Source organism: Ochotona princeps, chromosome 30, assembly GCF_030435755.1.
Source record: "Ochotona princeps isolate mOchPri1 chromosome 30, mOchPri1.hap1, whole genome shotgun sequence".
Classification (NCBI taxonomy): Eukaryota; Metazoa; Chordata; class Mammalia; order Lagomorpha; family Ochotonidae; genus Ochotona; species Ochotona princeps.
Genome location: NC_080861.1, coordinates 21,537,851 through 21,560,767, shown reverse-complemented (window position 1 = coordinate 21,560,767; position 22,917 = coordinate 21,537,851). Strand labels below are relative to the sequence as shown.

The window sequence follows — 22,917 nt, the reverse complement described above, 5'->3', positions numbered from 1 at the left end:
CGCCATGCCTACGACACTTTGCATACACAGCCAATTAGCAGAGGGGTGGAAGATGTGATGCTTATAACTCTCTCTCTCTTTCTCTCTCTCTCTCTCTCTCTCTCTCTCTCTCTCTCTCTCTCTCTCTAATTTTATGGTGCAATTCCATAGGATCTGAGATTTCCCCTCCTGCAATTTCCTTCTATTGTAGCACTGATAGTATCTACACTGTAAGACGATCACTAGCGAGATTTTTGAAAGACAAGGCTCTACAGTCACTAGGAGATCATCAGCATGTGAGTTACCTGAGTGTTTCACCCAGTTCCAAGAACCCTGACCCTGTAAAGTTCAAAAGGTTTCCATCACCTTACACTCCTCTTACCAATGCTCATCATGATTTCCAAAGGTACACTGGATGTCTTCCCAGGATACCTAAAGTGTGTGAATAAACAGATTGGAGTCAAGCATTCCCCTGAATATGTGGTACGGTAATTTGCCTTAACCTTACCAACTCACAACCTTGGAGCATCTAGTCACATACACAAAAGCACTTTAATATCTTCATAGCTTTGTGGAAACTTGATTATGTTTGGGACACATGTTCAGCCTATGTTGCTTTAAATGCCTGTGTCCTGTGTTGCAGTGCCTGGGTTTGAGTACCAATTTCAGCTCCTGACTCCAGCTTCTTGTTAATAAACACACTGCTGATGGCTCCAGGGACTGGGTCCCTAACACCAATGTGAGAGGATTTTTTTAAATTCTAAGTCAGAATGACATGGAGAGACACAGACATTCCATCCTCTACTTCAGCCTCCAAATGCCCCTGGCACCTGTGGCTAGACCACACCAAAGCCAGGAACCCAGTACTCTATCAACTTCTCCCATAATGGTGGCAGGAACCCAAGTACTTGTGCCATCACACATTGGATCCTAGGATACTGGGCTGGAAGCAGAGTCGCCAAGGTGCAAACCAGGCTCTCTGCTATGGGATAAGTGTATCTGTCTAAGAGGTGACTTAATCCAGTATGCCAAAATGCTAGCCCAAAAACATGGACTGAATTCCCAGCTCCCAGCATGGCAGGCAGTTGAGTTGTAAACAAGCAGATGGGCGCTCTCTCAATCTGACTCTTTCAAATAAACAAAACACACAAATACACTTGATAATCCCTTTCCAAGAGTTCTTTTTAAAAAGATTTCATTTCTGTATTGAAAAGTAGACAGCGAGAGATGGTGGAAGGAAAGATGGAGAGGAAAGAGAGGGAGTGGGAAAGGGAGAATGGGAGAAAGAAAAAGGAGAGAGAGAGAGAGAGAAACTTCATCTTCTATCTGCTGGCTCATTCTCCAAGTGTTTACAATAGCTGGGACTGGGCAAGGCTGGAGGCAGGAACTACATCCTGCTCTTCCATGTAGATGGCAGGAACTCAAAGCCATGAGCTGTCATCCACTGCTTTCCCAGAAGCGTCAGCATGGACCGGACCAGAAGTGGGGAATCCAGGACTCAAACCAGGGCACTCTAATAGGTTGGTGTGTCCTAAGCTGTGGCTTGACCTGTTGTGCTATGCCAGCTCTATCCCACAGTTCTGATGTACATATTTTTAACTATTTTTCTTTACGGAGGTTTCTACCAAGCATAAAGCCTCAGGACACTAAGCCATGAGCATAAAATGCAGTAAACAAGGTAAGTGGACCATGCACAGAGCTGCCAGATAGGGCTCTCATGAGGAAAAAACCACACAGAGAGAACAGCGAGTCTTGACCTGCAGGACTCTTGCCATCCTGGGCTCAGAATTGGTTCCATACGACTAATCCATGTAAAGAAGCAATTTAGACAATATTTCTCACCCTGCAAACATTGGCGTCATTGAAGCAGAACCATTTTCCATCCATAGAGTTCCGAATATAGGAACAGTTTTGACCAAAGTTCGCCATTCCCATGTGTGCAATCACGGCAAAGAATTCATACTGTCCTCTAACCTGGAAGGGGAGAAGGCATGGAATCATTAACCTGTCATCCTCCTTGTCATCACACATTTAGTCACAGCCTCCTCTCTGCCAGGCATTGCTACTGCAAAAGCAATAAAACACAGTCCTTGGCCTCAGGAATCTTCCTTCCTAACTGAGGAACAATGGAAAACCCACAATTACAATGGTGCGTTTTGTACCAGATTCTGCAGAGGTTCTCTGAGAAGTGTACATTTTTGCCCAGAAAAGAAAAAGGACAAGAAGGCAAGGAAGGGCTGAGGGGCTGGAGAGATCTCCCCAGAGAAGACAAAGTTGGGCTGATCTAAACAGATAAATAAGACTGCAGACAGGTTATAGGAAGATGTATCATTTTTAATGTAGACTCCGAAATTGAAAGACTTAGTGGTGGAAAAGAACATAGCATACTGAAGACATAGAAGGCTGTGAGGGTGCTCAGAAGTCACAAGAAATCAAAATACAGAGGCCAAGTTAAAAATTCAAACTTTATTCCTTGAGTAATGGGTCGAGGAGACAGAGTGTTTAGAGGAGTAACATCATTATGTCTGTGTAAGAGAAACAAAAAGAAAATGTAGCTTGGACACTGGGTGCTGGGAATGGTGTCAGCATTCCACGTGGGTACTGATTTGAGTACCTGCTGCTCTGTTTCTGATCTAGCCCCCTACTTATGCACCTGGGAAAAAAAGCAGATGAGAGCTTCCATCCATTGCAGCCATTTGGGGAGTGAACCTGCAATTGGAAGATTTCTCTCTCTCACTCTCACTCTCACTCTTTCAAATAAATAAATACCTCTTGGCTTTCTGTTTGTGGACACTACCAAGGAAGCATCGCCCTCTGTTCTCTTCACACTGCTGTTAGGTGAGAGCTTCCCAAAGAGCCCGAACAGCCACGGAATCTCTCCATCAAAGGGCTGAGCTTCCAAATAAGTCCTGAGAGTTTATGGAGCCATTTTAAGCAGTGGGGAACGCTCACGGACTGTGTGGGATGAGATCTGAACACCAAGCACTCCAGTGGCTGAAGGGTTGTTACCTACGCCACCATGGAGGCGTGGACACAGCCATGAATGCAAGTCCATACTAGTGGATGGAAAAGTGCTGGAACCAAAGAGGGCTGACCCCAGAGAAAATTCTCCAAGATCCAGTGCCAATCTAACTGTGAAAAAGAGCTTTACTGGGGGCATTTCTTTAATTTGCCTAGACACTGAAGAGCATTACCTCCCACGTTATTTTAAGCAATACAGGAAAATCAAAATGATTGAGATCACGACTGATAGAAGCAATGGCAAGAAGAGGGGTTTTGCTTTTGGTACTTCTGATGACCGTGACTCAGTGGATAAGACTGCCACTCAGAAATACCGTACTGTGAATGGTCACAACTGTGGAGTAAGAAAGGCCCTGTTCAAGCAAGGGGATGGATTGTTTCATCTATCCCAAGAGGTCAAAGTGGTTCTGGAAACGTTGGTGGTGGGCGTAGAGGTAGTTTCGGTGGCAATGAAGCTTGAGTGGCTGTGGCAGCTTTGATGGCAGCCAAGGTGGTGGTGGTTATGGTGGTAGTGGGGACGGTTGCAATGGATTTGGTAATACTGGTGGTTGTGGAGGAGGCAGCCCTGCTTGCGCTGGAGGAAGCAGAGACTGGGAAAGTGGTGGAGAGGGTTATGGAAAGCAGGGCAGTAGCTACAGAGAGAATGGCGGCTGTACCAATGGCAGAGATGGCTTGGGCAGTGATGGGGGAGCAATTTCAGAGGCCGTGGAAGCAACAACGATTTTGGCAATTACAACAAACAATCCTCACGTTTCGGACCCATGAAGGGAGGAAACTTTGGAGGCAAGGGCTCCAGCCCCTATGGTGGTGGCAGTCAATATTTTGCCTAACCAGAAGAGTCAATGTGGCTGTCACTTGCAGCAGCATTAGCTGTGGCAAGGGGAAGAAGGCTTGAACGAGTGCCGGGAAACAAAGCTTAGCAGCAGAGGAGACCCAGAGAAGTGACAGGGAAGCTCCAGGTTTCAGCACACCTGTGAACTCAGCCAAGCAGAGTGGAGGCGAGACCCAGCAGCTACAAAGACGACATTTTAGTCAACACTCATGAGTATTTGGGACAAAAAAAGCCTCAAAGACCTTATTGTAAGTAATTGCATAACAGGTTATTCTAATTTCTGCTCTGTGGAAAGTGGAAAGCATTCCAACAAGGGGTTGTCATGCAGTTTTTCTTTCTTTTCTTTATTCATACCCATGCTATTGATTGCTAATTTGATCATGACCCTGAATAAATGTGTCTTTTTAAAAACGTGCTGTGTAAAGTTAGTCTACTCCGAAGCCGTCTCGGTAACCTTTCCCAAAAGTATACAGGCGGAATTCATCAGGGCAATGCCAGGTCCCATTTGGAATTTCCTCACAAACGACGTGGGTGCAGAAGCCATTGTCGTCATCCTGACAATTTCTGTTGTGACGTGACACTCACCATTAAACGCCACCCAAGCAGATTCTCAGGATTATTTGGTTATAAAAGTGACTGCTGGTACATCCTTTGCAATACCAAAATTGAATAATGGTACCAGATAAATTACCGATGAGGATGAAGCTGTGTATCATCCAGTCTCATGTGTAATCAATCCATGATTTAATTATCTTGAAAAATAAACTTACAGTACATCTTGTTTAAGAATTAAAAACAAAACTTATAAAGAGGCAAGATTTCAATCATGTCTAATTCTAAATTCATACTGAGGAACAACTTCCGGCCTAGCAGTTAAACAGTCCCATCCACATCCGAGCGCCTTGCTCTGAGTCCTGGCTCTGCACATCACTGCCACTTCCTGCTAGTGTAGACGCTGAGAACTGAACTACAACTTGTGAGGACTGGGTTGTGTTCACAAAGCGAATAAGCAGATGGGAGTTCTCTAAACACTTCTCTCACATAATTTTTTTAAGAAAAAAAAATAATTAATCCCAAACAGAGGAAAGTGAGAATAAAAGTTCAAAGCAAATAAATAAATAAATCTATATTTAAAACATGAAGATGAGGGGACAGGTTTGTATAAATTTTGATTTAAAAACAACCAGCTGAAAACTGGCTTGAAAACTAGTAGAGTGTTGACTGTTTAAACACAGGGCTTGGCTGAGGCCTTGCATGTGCTGGGATCCCATATGGGCGCCAGTTCATGTCTCAGCTTCATGTTCCACTTCCTATCCAGCTCCCTGCTTTCGGCCTGGGAAAGAAGTCAAGGACAGCCCAAAGTCTTGGGACTCTGTACCTGCGTGGGAAACCTGGAAGAAGCTACTGGCTCTAGATCGGCTGAGCTGTGGCCATTATAGCCACTTGGGGAATGAACCAGGAGATGGAAAATCTTTTTCTCTGTTTCTCCCTCTCTGCCTTTCCCGTAAAAATAAATATATTTTTTAAAAGCAAATATACAGGATAGGAGTTGTGGCATAGGCACCTGTGATGCCAGCCTTCCATACGGGCACTGGTTCATGTCCTGATTGCTCTACTTCAGATCCAGATTCTGCTAATGGCCTAAAAACATCAGGTGTGTTGGGACCCCTGCCACTCACACAGGACACCTGATGGGTCTCCTGACTCCTGGCTTCAGCATGGTCCAGCCCTGGCAGTCTGAGTCATCTAGGGAGTGAATCAAAGAATAGAAGATCTCTGCTTCACTCCCTGGAACTCGAACTTTCAAATAAATAACTCCTTTTTAAAAAGCAAATATAAAACAGCACCATATGCAGATAAAGATAATGAGTTAAAGGCTTATGCTATTCACACACAAGAACATTCCCTTACAAGGTGAAAATACATGCGGGGAACTCAAGGACAGAAGGAACAGAAGGTGTAGACAGAAATCTTGAGTTTCAGATGATCCCTGAGAGCGTGGGAGTCACTGGCATGACATCCAACACTGAGAATCAACGTAATTTAAACCAAACACCAAGGAAATACTGGATGAAAGAAGCGCTATTCACAGATTGTTAAAAAGCACTAGGAAACAAACACTGAGTAGATAGAATTTTAAGGACAGCAGTCATTAACATAGAAATCAGAGATATCAAGAAGACAAAATACATATATATACACATATATATTATATATGTATGATTTGTCAATAAATCAGTACACTATCTTAAAATCTTAGGCAGTCATGACAAAAGATGTTTTGCTTAAAAGAACATAATGACAAAACAGAAATGACTGTTAAGTAGGATCACAGACGAACCAAGAACTCTAGCCTCTCATTAAAAAAAAAAAGTTGAACTCAAAGAAGCCCATGGTGACTGCCAGGGGCTGGGGTTGGGCAGGGGGTGGGATGGGAAGATGTTGGCCAAAGAACAAAGAAACAAAGTCTTAGAGTAAGTTTCCAGAGATCTACTCTATGGCACTGTAATTTAGCTAATGCCAAAGAACTGCATACCTGAAAATTGCTTAACAATGAAGTATTTTACATTTTCGCACCACAAAAGATATATGTGATGTTATTCTGTACTCCATAAATATGTATAAGCATTACATGTTAATTTTTAAATCATTTTTCTTTTTTTTTTTAAAGATTTATTCATTTTATTACAGCCAGATATACAGAGAGGAGGAGAGACAGAGAGGAAGATCTTCCGTCCGATGATTCACTCCCCAAGTGAGCTGCAATGGGCCGATGCACGCCAGTCCAAAGCCGGGAACCTAGAATCTCTTCTGGGTCTCCCACGCGGGTACAGGGTCCCGATGCATTGGGCCGTCCTCAACTGCTTTCCCAGGCCACAAGCAGGGAGCTGAATGGGAAGTGGAGCTTCCAGGATTAGAACTGGCGCCCATATGGGATCCCGGGGCTTTCAAGGTGAGGACTTTAGCCACTAGGCCACACCGCCGGGCCCTTAAATCATTTTTCAAAAGAATTAATTTGTGAGGTGACAGATAATGTTGATTAGCTTGAGCTAATTGCCCCACAATATACACATGTTAAAATAGCACATTACACAGGATAAATACCTGCAAATTTGTGCATTAAATTTTTTGGGGAGGAATAAGAAAGATAAAAGGAATATGAGTAAAAGAAAAATCAGGGAAGTTGGGTGTGGCTCATTCTTGCAGGAATCCCATCCGGCTGTGATTATTGCCCTCCCATGGCCAGCAGGGGGTAGGATTTACTAGCAGACAAGGTGGCAGAAAACACAGAACTCAGCAACTGGGCTGGTATTTTCAACTAGTGTTCACCCACCATGATGCCGTTTAACTCATAGCTTAGGTCTGGGATCCTGTGGCCTGGGAAGGAACTTCCAAGCTGAGCATTGATGCATGCGTGGAGGGATGCTTGGGGAAACAGGAAATACGGCATCTTAGCAGACAGGGCGAGGGCAAGGCGAGCTTCTCACCTGTTCCTCGACGTTGCTGAGGTCTAGTTCACTCCGAAGCACCTGACGCAAATCCAAGCTCTGGGGGAAATAGGAGGAGTGGCAGACCTTCTGTGTCTGTGAATTCCTACTGGAGAAGCGCATGAGGTTGGTCAAAGCTGAGGGCAGACGGGTCAGCTTCAAGGCCTGGGGAGAGCAAAGTTAAGGCAGCAATGAAGCTCTCTGACATTGACTCGGGGTCACTGACTTGTGTACTCCTCCATGAGTCGCACGACACGTGGCCTCCAACTTTGCTACTGCACCACTATCCATCTTCCACGGGCACCTGGACCCAGCAGATCTTTGATGTTTTCCCCAGGGAACTGGTCCAACTCCGATGGAGCTGCTCTTTCTCTTTTTCCCCTTAAACGGCTCAGTCCCTGTCAGGGGTGTGATCTGAGAAGCCCTATCCACAGCCCTGGAAATCAGAAGCCACAGGACCCCAGGTGCTCGCCTGATCCTGACTCTTCGTCATGCATCACAAGGTGCCCTCTGCTGGTTCAGCGTGCCTGGGTCCCTTGAGACGTGGGAGGCACTGTATTTTAGGTAGGTGTTCTTCCCACAGTTCTGACAGAAGCACTTGCTTTTCCTTGATAGCTCCTTGGGTTGCAAGTATTACTATGGGCGTCCTCCTGTGACATGCAGGAAAACAAAGACAAAGCACGTTGCTATTTCCTGTTCGAAGTACAGCCTGTCACCCAGCTGGGGGAGGTACAAGCAAGTTCTCCAATACCCTCTGCGCCACGCAGTGCCTTTTTTCAATTATTGTTATTTTATTTTGATAATCTTTACGTACTTGTTTAGGGCACAAAGGATCAAGGGTTATGGGAAAATGGGTAATACCATCATTTCCACTTTCTCTCTCTCTCTCTTTTTTCCTGTATCTGGGCTGGAGAGGGGAGGATAAGGGAGAAGTCCCATCCAGCCTCCTACCCATGCCAGGGTCCCCGACATGGGGCATGCTCCAAGGGCACTGCTCAAGTGGTTTGGTAGTTCAACAGTTCTGAATTGCCTATGCAGTGTCTTTAATGTCTGACCCACTGCGGGACACTTGTCTGGTCTCAGAAACAGCTCCATGCTTGGGGGAACCAAACAGGTGCAGCATCAATTAAGGGAGCAGCAGGAAAGTAGAAATAAGAGTTAAATATACCTTTTGCCAAATCAAGGTAGCCCTTAGCCACATCTTGGCAAATGAAATAGAAAGTGACACTTAACAGCCAAGGGCAGGTGAAAGCAGTAAGGGGACCAGATCCCTGAGTCCTGTGGGAACAGTGAATTCACCAAGAAAACTCTCTTACCAGCATTCCCAGGGGCTTTAAGTTCAGGTCAGAAAGGCTGAGAGGGAGAGTCAGCAAGCTACTGTTTCTGCTTCTCTCTGTGGTGCAGTCAAGACAGACCAAGCACTGCTTTATCCGAATTGTATTGAGGTCCTGAAGCCACTGCACCTGCGTGAGAGATGAGGCGAGACATCAATGGGCAAGAAGCAGGTACCAGCCTAGGCCAACTCACAGACACCGGAGCCACCAGCTAGGAGCTGCAGAGTGACAGCCATTCATAGGACCTACTCACAAAAGTGAAAAAAAAAATCACAGGGACTATATGAGGAATGGCGATAGGCATTTTTTATGGATTAACATTCGTTCCTCTCTGTGTAACATACAAATCACAGCTGATGAGTTCAGTCAGTAACCCCGGTGTGCCCCAGTTCCAGGTCTTACCAAGTCCACATCAGTGATCTGAGCCTTAATGAGATTCCAAATCATGAGGGAGAGCTGTGCAGCATCATGCTGAACAAACACTGACCAGAGAGAAAAACAATCGCCCACTTGGTAAGGTCCTTGGAGAGCCTCTCATGCCACTGCGCCCTAGCCACCTCGAGGCCCACGGATCCCTTGTCCTTTTGTGGCCCCCCTCTCCCCCAAAAAGCCCAAGTTGGCACTACCTACGGGATGTTCAATGAATGAAAATCCAGCGCTATGCCTATTTTTTGAGAACTCATCTTGAACTGAAGAGCCAAGAGCCAGCACTGGGAAGCAGAAGGTGAATCAGCTCAGACTATATGAGCACCAGTTCCAGTCCTGGATGCTCTGCTTCTGAGCCTGCTCCGTGCTAGTGTGCTTGGGAAAGCGGCAGAAAATGGCCCAAATAATTAGAGTCATGCATCGATGTGGAAGACCTGGAAGGAACTCCTGGCTGCTGGCTCCCAGCTTCTAAGCAGCCCAGGTGTCACTACTGTGGTCATTTTGGGAGTAAACCATAAGATTGAAGACATTTCTTTCTCTCTCTCTCTCTCTCTCTCTCTCTCTCTCTCTCTCCCCACTCTCACCACCAGCCACCCCACAGCTCTACTTTTCAAATAAATAATCACTCTCTTTTATTTTTTTAAAGAAAAACAAGTGGGCCCAACACTGTAGCCTAGCAGCTAAAGTCCTCGCTTTGCACACCCAGGATGCCATATGGGCACTGCTTCTAATCCTGGCAGCCTCACTTCCCATCCAGCTACCTGCTTGTGAAAACAATTGAGGACGGCCCAACTCCTGCGTGGGAGATCCGGAAGAGGCTCCTGGCTTCAGATCATCTCAGCACCAGCCATTGAGGCTCACTTGGGGAGTGAATCAACAGACGGAAGATCTTCCTCTCTGCCTCTCCTCCTCTCTGTATATCTGCCTTTCTAATAATAAATAGATCAATAAAATACATAAATAAATAGAAACAAGTACCACTTGGGACACGAGCATCACATGAGAGGGTGATGGCTCAAGGAACTGAGTCCCGGCCATCCACATGACAGATTTGATTCCAAACTCCAGACTCCAGCCTTGCCCATCGACAGCTGATGTTCGCATCTGGGCAGTGATGTCTATTTCTCTATCTAGACAGATCTTCCCAACTGTTAAGGAGGGCTAAAGGAAAGTGAAAATACGGCGGGAATGGTGGAATGGGGCATCCATAATTCCCAAAAGCAGTGTGAACACTGACAAAAGCACAGTGAAGGCCACAAAGGACAAACCCAGAGCTAACATCATACTGCACGTTGGAAGTTAAACTCTGTCTTCAGTGCGTTGTGTGCAAACATCAGTAGTATTTTTACATGTCAATAATAAACTTGCCGAGAAAAAGATGCGAAGAAATCCATTCACAATAGCTACAAAAAAAACATAAACAACTAAGAATAAGTTTAACCAACAAAGTAAATGACCTCTACAAAGACAATTACAGAGTATTATTCAGAGAAACGTAAGAGGACACAGAAGATGGATAGTTCTCTCAAGTTCACATAGTGGAAGTTAATACTGTTTAAATGTCCATACTGCCCAACGGGATTTATAGACTCAATGCTATCTCCATCTATTGAATGATATTCTCCAGGAAAAAAAAAAAACCCTGAGAACCAGCGTTGTGGTATAGAGAGTTAAGTCGGTGTTTTGCTATATTAGAATCCTGGCCACTCTGTCAGTGTGCTGGACAAAGCAGACAATGGCCCAAGTGCTTGACTCCTTGCCACCTAAACAGGAGACCCAGATAAATCTGCGGCCTCCTGGACTTGGACTGGCCCAGCCCCAGCTGTTGAAGCTATTTTGGGGTTAAACAGCAGCTAGAACATCTCTCTGACCCTCTCTGTGGCTCTGCTTTCCACTAAATAATTCTTTATAAAAACACACTCCTAAAATTCATACAGCACCTCAGGATATCCCAAGTAACAAAGAAACCCTGAGCAAAAAGCTGAAGGTATCACAGGACCAGTGAGACAGAACAAAGAATCAAAGGCTAAATCCTTAGGTCCCCAGTCTGGTAACCTTACAGAAAGATGCCAACAATATACACCTGCAGAGAACAACCTCTGCTTGGCGCTGGGAAAACTAGATATTCATATACAGAAAAACATACCACTAAACTACTTTCACCTTGCACAAACAGTCAACTCAGGATGGGTCCAAAACCTCAACCTAAGATCTGAAACTATGAAAAGACTAAAAGAAAACAGGGGCAAGACTTTAGGACACTGCTATGGGCAGTGATCCCAAAGGCAAGGCAAGGCAATCAGAAGTAGTAAGTGGAATTTCATTCAATTGTTTCCACATAGCCAAGGAAATAATATAACACAAAGACAGCCTAGGGAGTGGGAAAAAAGGTATTGCAAATATTCATTCAATAAGGGATTCAAGTCCAGAATACATAAGGGCCTCAACTCAACAACAAAAATAATTACAACAAAAATCTGCTTTATAAAAATGGGCAGATAATCCAAATAGACACCTCTTCAATTAATGCAAATTGCTGCCAAATACATAATTTTTTAAAAAATGATGTTGACCCTTAACCTCTACCCTGACCTTCCTCCTCAAAAGGGTTTGAACAAATCTAATTCCCTTACCTAAAGGATTTAGGGACATGTGTGTGTGTAAAAAAAGATTACAATTACAATTAACTTTGAGAAACCCGGTTACTCTTCAATCATTGCAATTCTAAAACCTTTCATCCTTCTGTTTCTCATACAAGGAACTCAATGGTTTGTTTTTTCACCTCCAATATTGAATAACATTTCCTAAAGTATAATAAATATATACACTGACAGATAAAATAAAAAACCTGAGGCTCGTTTTCTCGTTCCCAGGGAAGAATTCTTCAGGGTGGCAGTGGTTAGTACAGACACCATCCTGATGGGAAAAGCTGCAACTCAGCCTTCTACCAAAGCCTGGCCTGGGGGGAGAGTCCAATGTGTGCATCAACTTGCGCTGCATACAAACAGCACTGTGTACCGCAACAAACATGTGCCAGTATTACGAGACGGACAGGACAGGACAGGACAGGGGAGGGGAGGGGAGGGGAGGAAGGAAGAAAGAGGGGTACGGAGGGAGGACATAATACATCTCCAAAAGCAGAAGCAGAAGGAGCCGCATGCCTCATAACCAGAGGCCAAAGCTCAGGCGCAGGGGTTGGCCACCAACCCCGAGGACAGAAGCCACAGTCTGCCCTCCTAGACCCCGTGCAGATGGCCATGCCACAACCTCGCCACCTGGAAGCCATACTGAGTGCTAAGCTACGGCCTGCCCTGGTAAACCCCGCATGAAAGCAAACAGCAACCTCCCCTCCGGCACCCGTGCTAATGGTCAAGCTACCTTTGCCTTCGGGAACCTCAAGACCATGGTCAAGTCGCCACCTGCCTTTAACAACTCCAATGGGCGCCCAAGGAGAGGCCTGTGCTCACAGATACCACCAATGACCAAGACACCACCTGCCCTCATGGACCCTGCACTAATGACCAAGCCATTGGATGCCTTCCTGGACTCCGCACCCAAGGCCAAGCTGAGGCCAGCCCTCCTGGACCACACACCAAAAGCAAGCACCGCCTCCGCACCGGACCCTGTGCTGATGGCTAAGCTGCTGCCTACGTTTCCAACCCCGTGCTGAGGACCAAGCCACCACCTGGCATCCTGGAACCCACACTCAGGGCTAAGCCGTGGCCCGCGTTGTAAACCCAACAAGTTGCAAGTGGCCACCTCGCCTCCTGCACCCCTTTTAATGGCCAAGCAACCGCCTCCCCGGCTGGACCCGCACCCAAGGACAAGCCGCCTCCTGTGCTCCCAGATACGCACTAGGGCCAAGCCTCTACCTCCTCTTCCCGGACTCCTGTACCCCGGGGGGATCTTACCTTGTAGATGTCCTTTTCGGTCTGTGAAGTCCTCCAGCCAAACTCAAAGGCCAGGCACTCTGGGGGAGGCGCCAATTCCACCTCGCACGCTGCCGGCTCCACGTCCACCATGGCGGCCACCGCGAGGCCCTCCCCTGGTGGGGTGCAGGTGGACAGCAGGTGCGACGAGGGTCAGCTGCAGTCCAGGAGCCCTTCCTGTCCTCTCCCGAGGGCCTCACTGCATCTTCGGGCAGAACATCGGCTCCCCACGGAGAGCCAAGAAGTGTGTCCTCCTCCTCCGCTTGTTCTCCGCAGACTGAGGGTGCGGGGCCGCAGCTCCTCGCAGGAAGTGACCGTGCGGCCAATCCCTCCGCGGAAGCACCACGCAGGATTCCTCCGCTGGACGCCCCGCCGTCGGGGACCCTTTTCTTCTTCCTTCCCGACCCCAGGGCGCCCGGCTGTGCTTCCTCTCCTCGTTGGGGGAAGTTCTGCGCGGCCGGACGGGGCCTGGGTAGACACACTTAGAGAGTTTTAAAAAGTATGGATGCCTGGTCCCATCTGCAATGCACTTGGCAATTAGATGCAAAGCACTGATTTCGTTTTTCCCATCATGGAAAGGGTGGGTGTATAGAGACTACCTGACTCCTTTCCACAAACACTTATAAATCAGCATTCTCATTAACAACGTTGCAGCAAGTAACCTTGCACATTTAACATGTCAGCCATGGACCGGTAGGCATTGTTTCAAATTCTTGCTTCCTCCTCATAATAGGATTAGATATCCAAGCCTATATATCTGTGATTATGTAATGCTTCCCAACAGTCTACATCCATGCTCTGATGACTGTGGTGGTAGACACACAGCTTCTTTGCTTAATGGAAACTGGGCAGAAGTAAACTATCATATTTCCAAGAAGGGACAGTAAGAAGCTTTCTCTTTCCTCTGATACTTCCCCTTGCCAGAAAAGCCGTATACCCCAGGGAGCAGGAATTTCTGCCCTAGTCTAGGAATGAGAAGATATGTACCAAGCCAGAAGTTGCTCTTCACTAACCGCACACTGCAGACAATCAGTACTCACGCTTGTGAGACACAGACTTTGCTTTGAACTGTTAGTTCGAAAGATAAATGTACCGCCTAGTTTGATACATATTGCCAAACATCACCACACAGGAATAGCATCATCTTACACTGTAAAAATGTGCAGCTTGTCTGTCCCATCACCCGGATTCTGCTACAGGCCATGTTAAACTTTCAGCTCTTTGCCTGTCACATTGTCAAGAGTTATATTTCGATGTTGTTTGAATTGGAATTTTGAAGACTGACAATAATTCTCATTATAATTTAACAGCTTTGTGTTTCCTAAAATTCTGTGTTAATATATTCAACGCTTTTGGTGTGTCTGGAGAGCATTTTCTTCTCAATTATCATGCTCGTGCTAAGATGGTGACTCCTTAGAGAATCATTGGATACTATATATATTTTTCTCTATTCTTTAAAAGACTTTTTCCTTTGTTGTACATTTTTCTACCAAATTCATTGAGGCTTTGTTTTAGTTTAAATACTCAAATATGTGTATATTTTTTCCAGGTAGAAATAAAACTGAAATCATCGAGAGCTTCCCAAGAAGTTGCTAAGTGATGAAGATGATTACAAATGAGGTCAGTCTGCTTTATGAATAAATTTATTGGTTGTATTCAGTCAAATTGAGTATATTTAATAGGCATGTTATAGTCTTCATAACAGAGATATATGGGTTGGGTTAGTCTTTTGATTAGTAAATCAAGATTTTTTTATTTCATGATTCAAAAATTTATTGTAGGTATCAGTGGAAAAGTATAAGCCTGCATGACTCTACAAATAGCCAAACAAAACATGAGTCATTCTTTATGTCTAAATGAGAATTATCAAAAACAGAATCAAGAAGTCAAAGCAGTTCTCCGATAATGGATTGTAATGAATAACCTGATTGATAAAGCCACTTATATCCAATTCACCACAAAACAAGTATCTCAAACAATTTCCTGTAGCCCCTTCCTGTTTCACGCTCATGCACATAAAACAATAACACAGGCCCTCTTCCACAAAGGCTTTTAAAATATTTTTAGATTTTTTTTTTTGCTAAAAACTAAATGATTGGAAAGCCCTTCATCATTAGTTCAAATAGCTGTAATACACTTTTAGTTTTTAATAAGTAGTGGATTATTTAAATAAAGTTACATACAGAATTGCAGGGACAAGCTTAAACTATGTGACAAAATCAATGAGTTCTTCTATCTTACTTATAACCGAGTTTTACTCTGTTATTAGAATTATTGCGACACAATTTATGGAAAATAAGTGGGGAAAAAAAACCCGCTGACACATATCAAATATCTCTTAATTATAGTGCTAATCCTCCACCCTAAAATACCTTGATTAAATCTATACTCCCAGAACGATTTGAGAAGATTGAAAAATTGTTCAACATGCCTTTGCCAATAAATGCAATGGTAAAATGTTTTAATCTCATCATACTATTATGTATGTTTGTCAAAACTTAGACCTACAAATTTACCTTACTCAGTTTGGGAAATGTCAGCCTTACAACCTAATTGGCAAAACCACTTAATATTTTAAAACTAATCAGCAGGATCAGATTTTTTTTTTATGCCATAGAAAGTCTTGGGCCCAGCAGCTTGGCCTAGCGGCTAAAGTCCTCGCCTTGAAAGCCCGGGATCCCATATGGGCGCCGGTTCTAATCCCGGCAGCTCCATTTCCCATCTAACTCCCTGCTTGTGGCCTGGGAAAGCAGGAGAGGACGGCCCAAAGCTTTGGGACCCTGCTCCCGCGTGGGAGACCTGGAAGAGGTTCCTGGGCCTGGCATCGGATTGGCGCGTACCGACCCGTTGCGGCACACTTGGGGAGTGAATCATCGGACGGAAGATCTTCCTCTCTGTCTCTCCTCCTCTCTGTATATCTGGCTTTCCAATAATAACAAAAAATCTTAAAAAAAAAAAGAAAGTCTAAGTTCATTTTTTAACTCAAATAAACATGTTAATATTCATTCCTATGACAACCAGCTCACTTATGAATTCCACTGCTGCCCTAAATAGGTAAGGCAAGGTCTTCTCGAATACCTTGAATGGATGTTATAGTGGGCTGCCAACTGCAATATTTCCTCCTGGAGCTCTGTTTTATGTTTGAGATTCCTTCAAGAGTGATTCACTTTTCATAACAATAGTTGGAGAATTGAAGAAGTATAGTATCCAAATGAAAACTGTCAGTGTCTCAGCTGTCCTGTCTAAAATGTTTGTGAGTTTCAAGAAATACATCCTTTTCTTTAGCTGCTTTAGGAACACGAATATGCACAGCACGGGGCAAACAATACTGCCTTAATTAAAGCTTTTTTTTTTTTTTTGGAAACAACTCTTATTTCAAATGATCTCTTTGTTTCATTCCATGACAAAGCTTTCCTTTTTGCTTCTCTGATTCATTAGTTACATTTTTGCTGTCAAGTAGCCAAAGGGAAAGGGAAATCATCACGAATTTCAGACGGCTGAAACTCAGAGTGGCAAGTTTCAGAGAAGAGCAGTTATTTAATAAGAAGTCCTAGAATCTGGTGTACTAGAAGTTATCTTGTCTGTGTACAGTTGGGGACTTATTTGTTTCTATAAAAATTCATCAGTACTCTAAAATAAAGATCATTTCCCAAAGGATGGCATCTATTTACTTTGGGGACTGTGTAACTGGAAGTTTTGAAAATGTGACCTTTTAATAGTGTTGTATGGGAACTGGTACAATTTCTTATTTAAGAAGATAGACACTGGAAAGAGCTGACATGTTCACAAGGTGGATCACCTGTGCCTAGTGCAGGACTGCCCCCTCAAGTTCACATACACCTGCATCTGTGACTCTGAAATGACCTTGTAAATAGATCTTTGCTGACATTATCAAACTAGTAAGAAATCATTCTTGATTGCTGTGGGTCCTAAATAAAATTTGGGTGATTTAATTATAATAAGATGGTTGAAGATAGAAACACACACACGCAAAGAAGACAATGGCAAGATGGGGGCAGACACTGCAGTCATCAATACGGCAGATCAAGGAATGACAATTACTGCTAACCACCCAATAAAGGAATTATTGACATACTAACTATACCTGTGAGGACTTGCTCCAAATTTCCTTTTCGGTTTTATATGAATGGAAAACTGAATTTCAAGAAGAATGTGTATGCTCAGACCACGATTATTTGAAGAAAAGAGTGAGCCCAAATGAGAAACATGTTGAAAATATACTGAAGAATTATTTGATAATCTGCAAAAATTTTAGATGATTGTTAGATATTGGCAAATTTTCATGCTCTCAAAGTCAAATTTGAAAAATTAACTTAACAAATTAATAAATTAATAAAGAGAAAGTGTGAGGGAGACCAGGAAGCAATTTCTACTGCCACTGTGTGTGTAGACAGAAGTGGGTGTTGGACTGAACCGGACCCTATACAGGCAAGCACACACAAGAGTCAGGTTTAAGATCACTTCAGATGAGGTTTCTTTGGGAATCTGCCAACTGCCTGAAGGTCCGAGTTCAGAACTCCAACCCTGGGGAGAATCGCAGGATCTGTGGTCTGACCTTGGAGTGCATGCGTCAGAACTGGGCTTCCTCCATGGCCTGAATGGAGCAGTAGATGACATGCCCAGATGCCATACAGAGGATATGGCAATGCATTGGGGTCTGCAGAGAACCTCTGATACCATAACAGAGGAAGGAGGGCAGAACAGATGGGTGAATTACTCCAGTGAAGCTCAATAGCAAATTTCTGGGTGAATGGAGACTCCAAAGTGGACTATGTCAGTCAATGGACCTTGGAAAGATATCCTTAACCCAGTGGCATTTCAGAACTATTGAAACACCTTAAGTAGAACCCTCAGAGCAGGTTCTACATCAGGGACCCTGGAATGACATTGGGTGGCCATTCAGAATCCCTGGGTACTGAAGCAGTTGGGAGGCAAGATCCGGTCTCCCTTCTTCTCTATCCCTTCCCCTGGATACAGAAAGAAGAAACAGAAAATTTGGATCCAATGGTCTTACCCACTTTCCTCTAATCCTCAACTATTCCCACCCTAATTAACTATGTAACATCATTTTTTAAAGTTTTTAAAGTGAAGAAAAGAGGGCCACCCAGGATTGCAGGAAATGGTCAGGGGGCCACCTGTGGAACAGTGATAGTCATTTCTAAGGCCAGTTTGAGTACCTGCTGCTCAGCTTCCGATCCAGCTCCCGCTGATGTACCTGGTAAAACACCAGAAATGGCTCAGTTATTCTTGCACCGATGTGGGAGACCAGGTGGAGGTCCTGGATTGCAGCTTCAGCCTGGTCCAGGCCCAGCTAATGCAACCACTTGGGGAGTGAATCAGTAGATGGAAGACTTCTCTTTTTCCCTCCCTCTCTTCTCTCCACGTCTCTTTTTCATCAGTCTTCTTTGTAAATAAATAAATATTTTTTTCCAAAACATTAATGCATAATGTTTATTATTATTTTTTGTTTCATTTTATGACACAGTCTCATAGGCTCCAGTGTTCCCCCAACCCCTCTCCAAGCCCTCTCCCCATGGTAGATTCCTCCACCTTGTTGCAGTGTTACAGTTCAAATCAAGCCATGATTCTTTCATTGCCAGCATGTACCATGCATAGAGTCCAGCCTCTTATTGTCCAGATAAATGCAACAGATTCTTGGGGTGACCATCTCTGGTCTGAAAGTAGAGTTGGCAGAGTATTATCCCATCCAATTAAAAGACACAACATAGCATTAACAACAATTTACATCATTATGGGGTTCATGGACATGGTTTTGAGTGACCAATATATTAGAAAATGCAAGTTCTTAACCACAACCTGTGACTACTTCATTGACTTTTCAATTTGAGTTTATACACATCCGGCTGTTATAAACCTTAAAATGGTTATAGGGCACTGTTTCAGCTGTCTCTGGTCTGTTTTCGTTTTTATATTTAACAGCTTGTAGTATTAAAGCATGGTTTAACTGAACTTGATGAGTTTTAGTATCCAAACAGGATTATAACTCTGACAAGGCATTTGTTAACAATAGAGGTGCAGAACAATTTTAGGTGCAGTGTGCAGAGAAATCTTCATCTCCCAAGTGAGGGATAAGTAATCTTTGTGTCCTATCTAGTAAGATATATGTGAATCTAAGCTAACCGTTTCCTGTCTAAGACCTCCTTATTTATCTAATCTAATTTCTTTTTATTTTTGTTGCCCTGGAGTGACCCTGATGGACAAGAGAGGGTGGGGATCCAAAGATGGAACCAAGCGAGGACCAGAGAAAGCTCCCCTCCTGGGATCCAAAGAGGTTTCTTCTGTTTCTGAGGACTGCTCAGGACTCCAGCTGTTATTCTGATGTCATGATTTCCTTTGAGGAAGGGTCTGGACTTCTTCGATCCCATGTGGGAGATCTGATAGGGTGTGGATGAACTCAGAGTTCTCGGCCTGCAAGGCCACTCCGATTCCCCATGGTCTCCTTGACTGTTGGGATAAAGTCGTTGGTGTCCACACTGGTAGTCCTTGGTGAGGATTCTGGAGTCTCCAGCATTGGGGTACAGGCCTCCTTCTGTCCTCTTGCTCCACTCTGGGGCCCCCCACTCTCTGTGCATATGACCTCTTGTTAAGAGGTTGTTAGGATCACTCTTGATTGTCCTATATGTGTTTATAGTTTTGCTAATGTCTAATGCAGATTTGAATCTGTTGTCAACAAGTTACTTGTTATATTCTTGCTAAGTTATACTTAACATCTTCCTCACACCTTTTAAGGAGGTGGAAAATTTCTCTGCTCTTCTGCCCCATTATGGAACAACATAGGGTATTAAAAGCATATTAGGTTTCACAATTCTTTGATGTACAGCATAAGCAGTCTGACTCCCACTGATTGGTTCATTGATTACATCACAATATCTTATTGCATGTGATGCATGCTGTTTGAGGTTGAAATAACATTGCAAGTTACAGGTACTATTTATCAAATTGACATCATTGCATCTTAAAATAAGGCAAACATGTGGTATCTAACCTTTTGGGATTGGCTCATTTCCCTTAGCATAATGGTATTCAATTGGACCGATTTGGCCACAAAGAACTGCTTTTCGTTTTTTTTTTTTTCTTTGTTTTTTTTTTTTTTGGGGGGGGGGTTGATTGCTGAGTAGGATTCCATGGAGTAGATGAATCATAACTTGCTTATCCAGTCTTCTGTTGATGGACATTTCAGTTACTTCCAAGTTTTTGCAATTATTGGTTGTGCTGCTATGAACATCAAGGTGCATGTTGGTTTCTCTTGTAACAGGTGTTTTGGATATATTCCTAGAAGTGTTATTGCTGAATCCTGTGGTATGCAGATTTCCAGTTATTTGAGTGTTCTCCAAACTGATTGCCATAGAGGCAGTACCAACCTGCAATCCCACCAACAGTGAGGTAGTGTTCCCTTTTCCCCACATCCTCACCAGCAAGTGTTGCTGGTGTTTTTTTGTAGGTGAGCCATTCTTACTGGCGTTAGGTGGTACCTCATTGATGTCTTAATTTGAATTTCTCTTATTGCCAGGGAGCTTGAGAATTTTTTCATGTGTTTGTTTGCCAATTGTGTTTGTTCCTTTGTGAAGTATTTGCTCATTTCCCACGCCCATTTCTTGAGTGGCTTGTTTGTTTGGGCATTTTGGTTGTTCTGGAGATCTTTGTATATTCCAGAGATTAGTCCCTGTCACCTATGTAGTGTACAAAGGTCTTCTCTCATTCTGTGGGTTGCTTTTCTTACTTTGTTGATTGTTTGCTTTGCTGTATAGAAGCGTCTTAGTTTTATGTAGTCCCAATTGTTTACTTTGGTCTTATCTGATTGCTATTGCTTTTGGTGTTCTTTTTAGGAAGTCAGAGCCTACACCTAAATCTTGCAGGGTGTTTCCAACATTTTCTTCCAAAGGTTTGAAGATTTCTGGATGTAGGTTTAGATCTTTTATCCATTTAGATTTGATCTTAGTGTATGGTGAAAGATATGGGTCTATCTTCTTGTTTCTGCAGGCTATCAACCAGTGGTCCCAACAGCATTTATTGAACAGACCTTCCCATTTGCCTGGATTGCCATCTGTGTTTTGTTTTTTTTTGTTTTTTTGTTTTTTGTTTTTTTGTCAAAGATGATTTGGCTGTATCTGCGTGTGCTCTCTTCTGTTGCTTCTATTCTACTCAATTGTTCCTCCTCTCTATCTTTGTGCCAGTACCAGGCTGTTTTGATGATGCTTAGTATGTCCAGAGGTCTGGAATTGTGATTCCCCCTGTTAACTTCCAGTTCTTCAGGATGGTTCTAGCTATTTGTGCCTTTTGTGTTTCCAGATGAACCTTCGTATCATTTTTTTCCAGTTATATGCAAAAAGTTTTGGGTAATTTGATTGAGATTGTGTTGAATGAATATATTGCTTTTGGTAGTATGGACATTTTCATGATATTGATTTTACCTATCCAGGAGCATGATATGTTTCTCCATCTTTTGAGGTCTTCTTCAATTTCTTTTTTAAGTCTTTTCTAGATTTCTTCAAAGAGGTCTCCTACATTTTTGGTTAGGTTTATTCCTAGATACTTCATTTCCTTCTCTGCTATTTTGAACGGTACCCTGCTGGTTAGATTCTTTTCCATCTTGGGGCTGTTTGCATACACTATGGCTGTTGACTTTTGTTCATTTATTTTGTACCCTGCCACTCTACTAAACTCTCGTATAAGTTCTAGCAGTGTCTGTATTGAGTCTCTTGGTTCTTCTATGTAAAGGATCTTATCATCTGTGAATAGTGAAAGTCTGGCCTCTTCATTTCCCATTTGAATTCCTTTGATTTTTTTTTCTTGTCTTACAGCCTCTGCGAGTACCTCTAGTACTATATTGAATAGCAGTGATGATAGCCAACATCCTTGTCTTGCTGTAGATCTCAGTGGAAAGGGTTCCGGTTTTTCTCCATTCAGTATGATGCTGGCATTGGGTTTTTCATATATTGCTTTGATTATGCTGTGGGTTGTTCCTTCTATGCCTACCTTGGTTAGGGTTTTTAGCATGAAGTGGTGTTGGATTTTGCCAAAAGGTTTTGCTGTGTCTGTTGATGCTATTATATGATTTTTGTTCTTCAGGATTTGGAAATGGTGTATTACATTTATGGATTTCCAAATGTTGAACCATCCCTGAATTCCAGGGATGAATCCTACTTGATCTGGAGGAGTGCTTTTTTGAATTCTATTGGCTAGGATTTTGTTGAGAATCTTCGCATCAATGTACATCAAGGAGATCAGTCTGTTGTTTTCCTTCTCTGTTAATTCTGTATCTAGATTTAGGATTAAGGTGATATTGGCTTCATAGAATGAGTTTGGGAGGGTTGCATCATTTTCTATTGTTTTGAAGAGTTTGTAGATGATCACAGTTAGCTCTGCTTGAAATATTTTGTAGCATTCTGCATTGAAATTGTCTGGACCAGTGCTTGGGCTTTTGTTGTTGGACGATCTTTAATCAGTAAATCAATCTCTGCCTCAGTTATGGGTTTGTTCAGGAAGTATTGAATTTCATTCTCAAATAGAAATGAGTTCTTTGCTGGGTACATTATTCTTGGTTGACAGTTTTTTTGTTGTTGTTGTTTCAGAGTTTGAAAGATCTTACTCCAGTCTCTCCTTGTCTGGAAGGTTTCTTCTGAGAAGTCAACAGTGATTGTGATTGGTTTTCCTCTAAATGTAATCTTGTCTCTGCTTCGTACTTGTCTCAGAATTCTTTCTTTGTATTCACTGGAGTGGAGCTTGATCACCATATGTCTGGATGAGGATCTCTTTGGGTATTATCTGTTGGGGACTCTCTGCCCTTCCTGGATTTGGGCTGTAATCATGTTCCAAGTGTTTTGAAGTTCTGCTGTATAATTTTGCAGAGCACCATTTGCACGCCT

General features: G+C 43.4%; 2 pseudogenes; one reads left to right on the top strand and one right to left on the bottom strand.

Annotated features, from left to right (window-relative positions):
• Positions 1-227: 227 nt before the first annotated feature.
• On the bottom strand, positions 228-11,995 carry LOC131478335 (ubl carboxyl-terminal hydrolase 18-like; annotated as a pseudogene).
• LOC131478326 (heterogeneous nuclear ribonucleoprotein A1-like) lies at positions 2,556-3,830 on the top strand (annotated as a pseudogene).
• Positions 11,996-22,917: the final 10,922 nt, after the last annotated feature.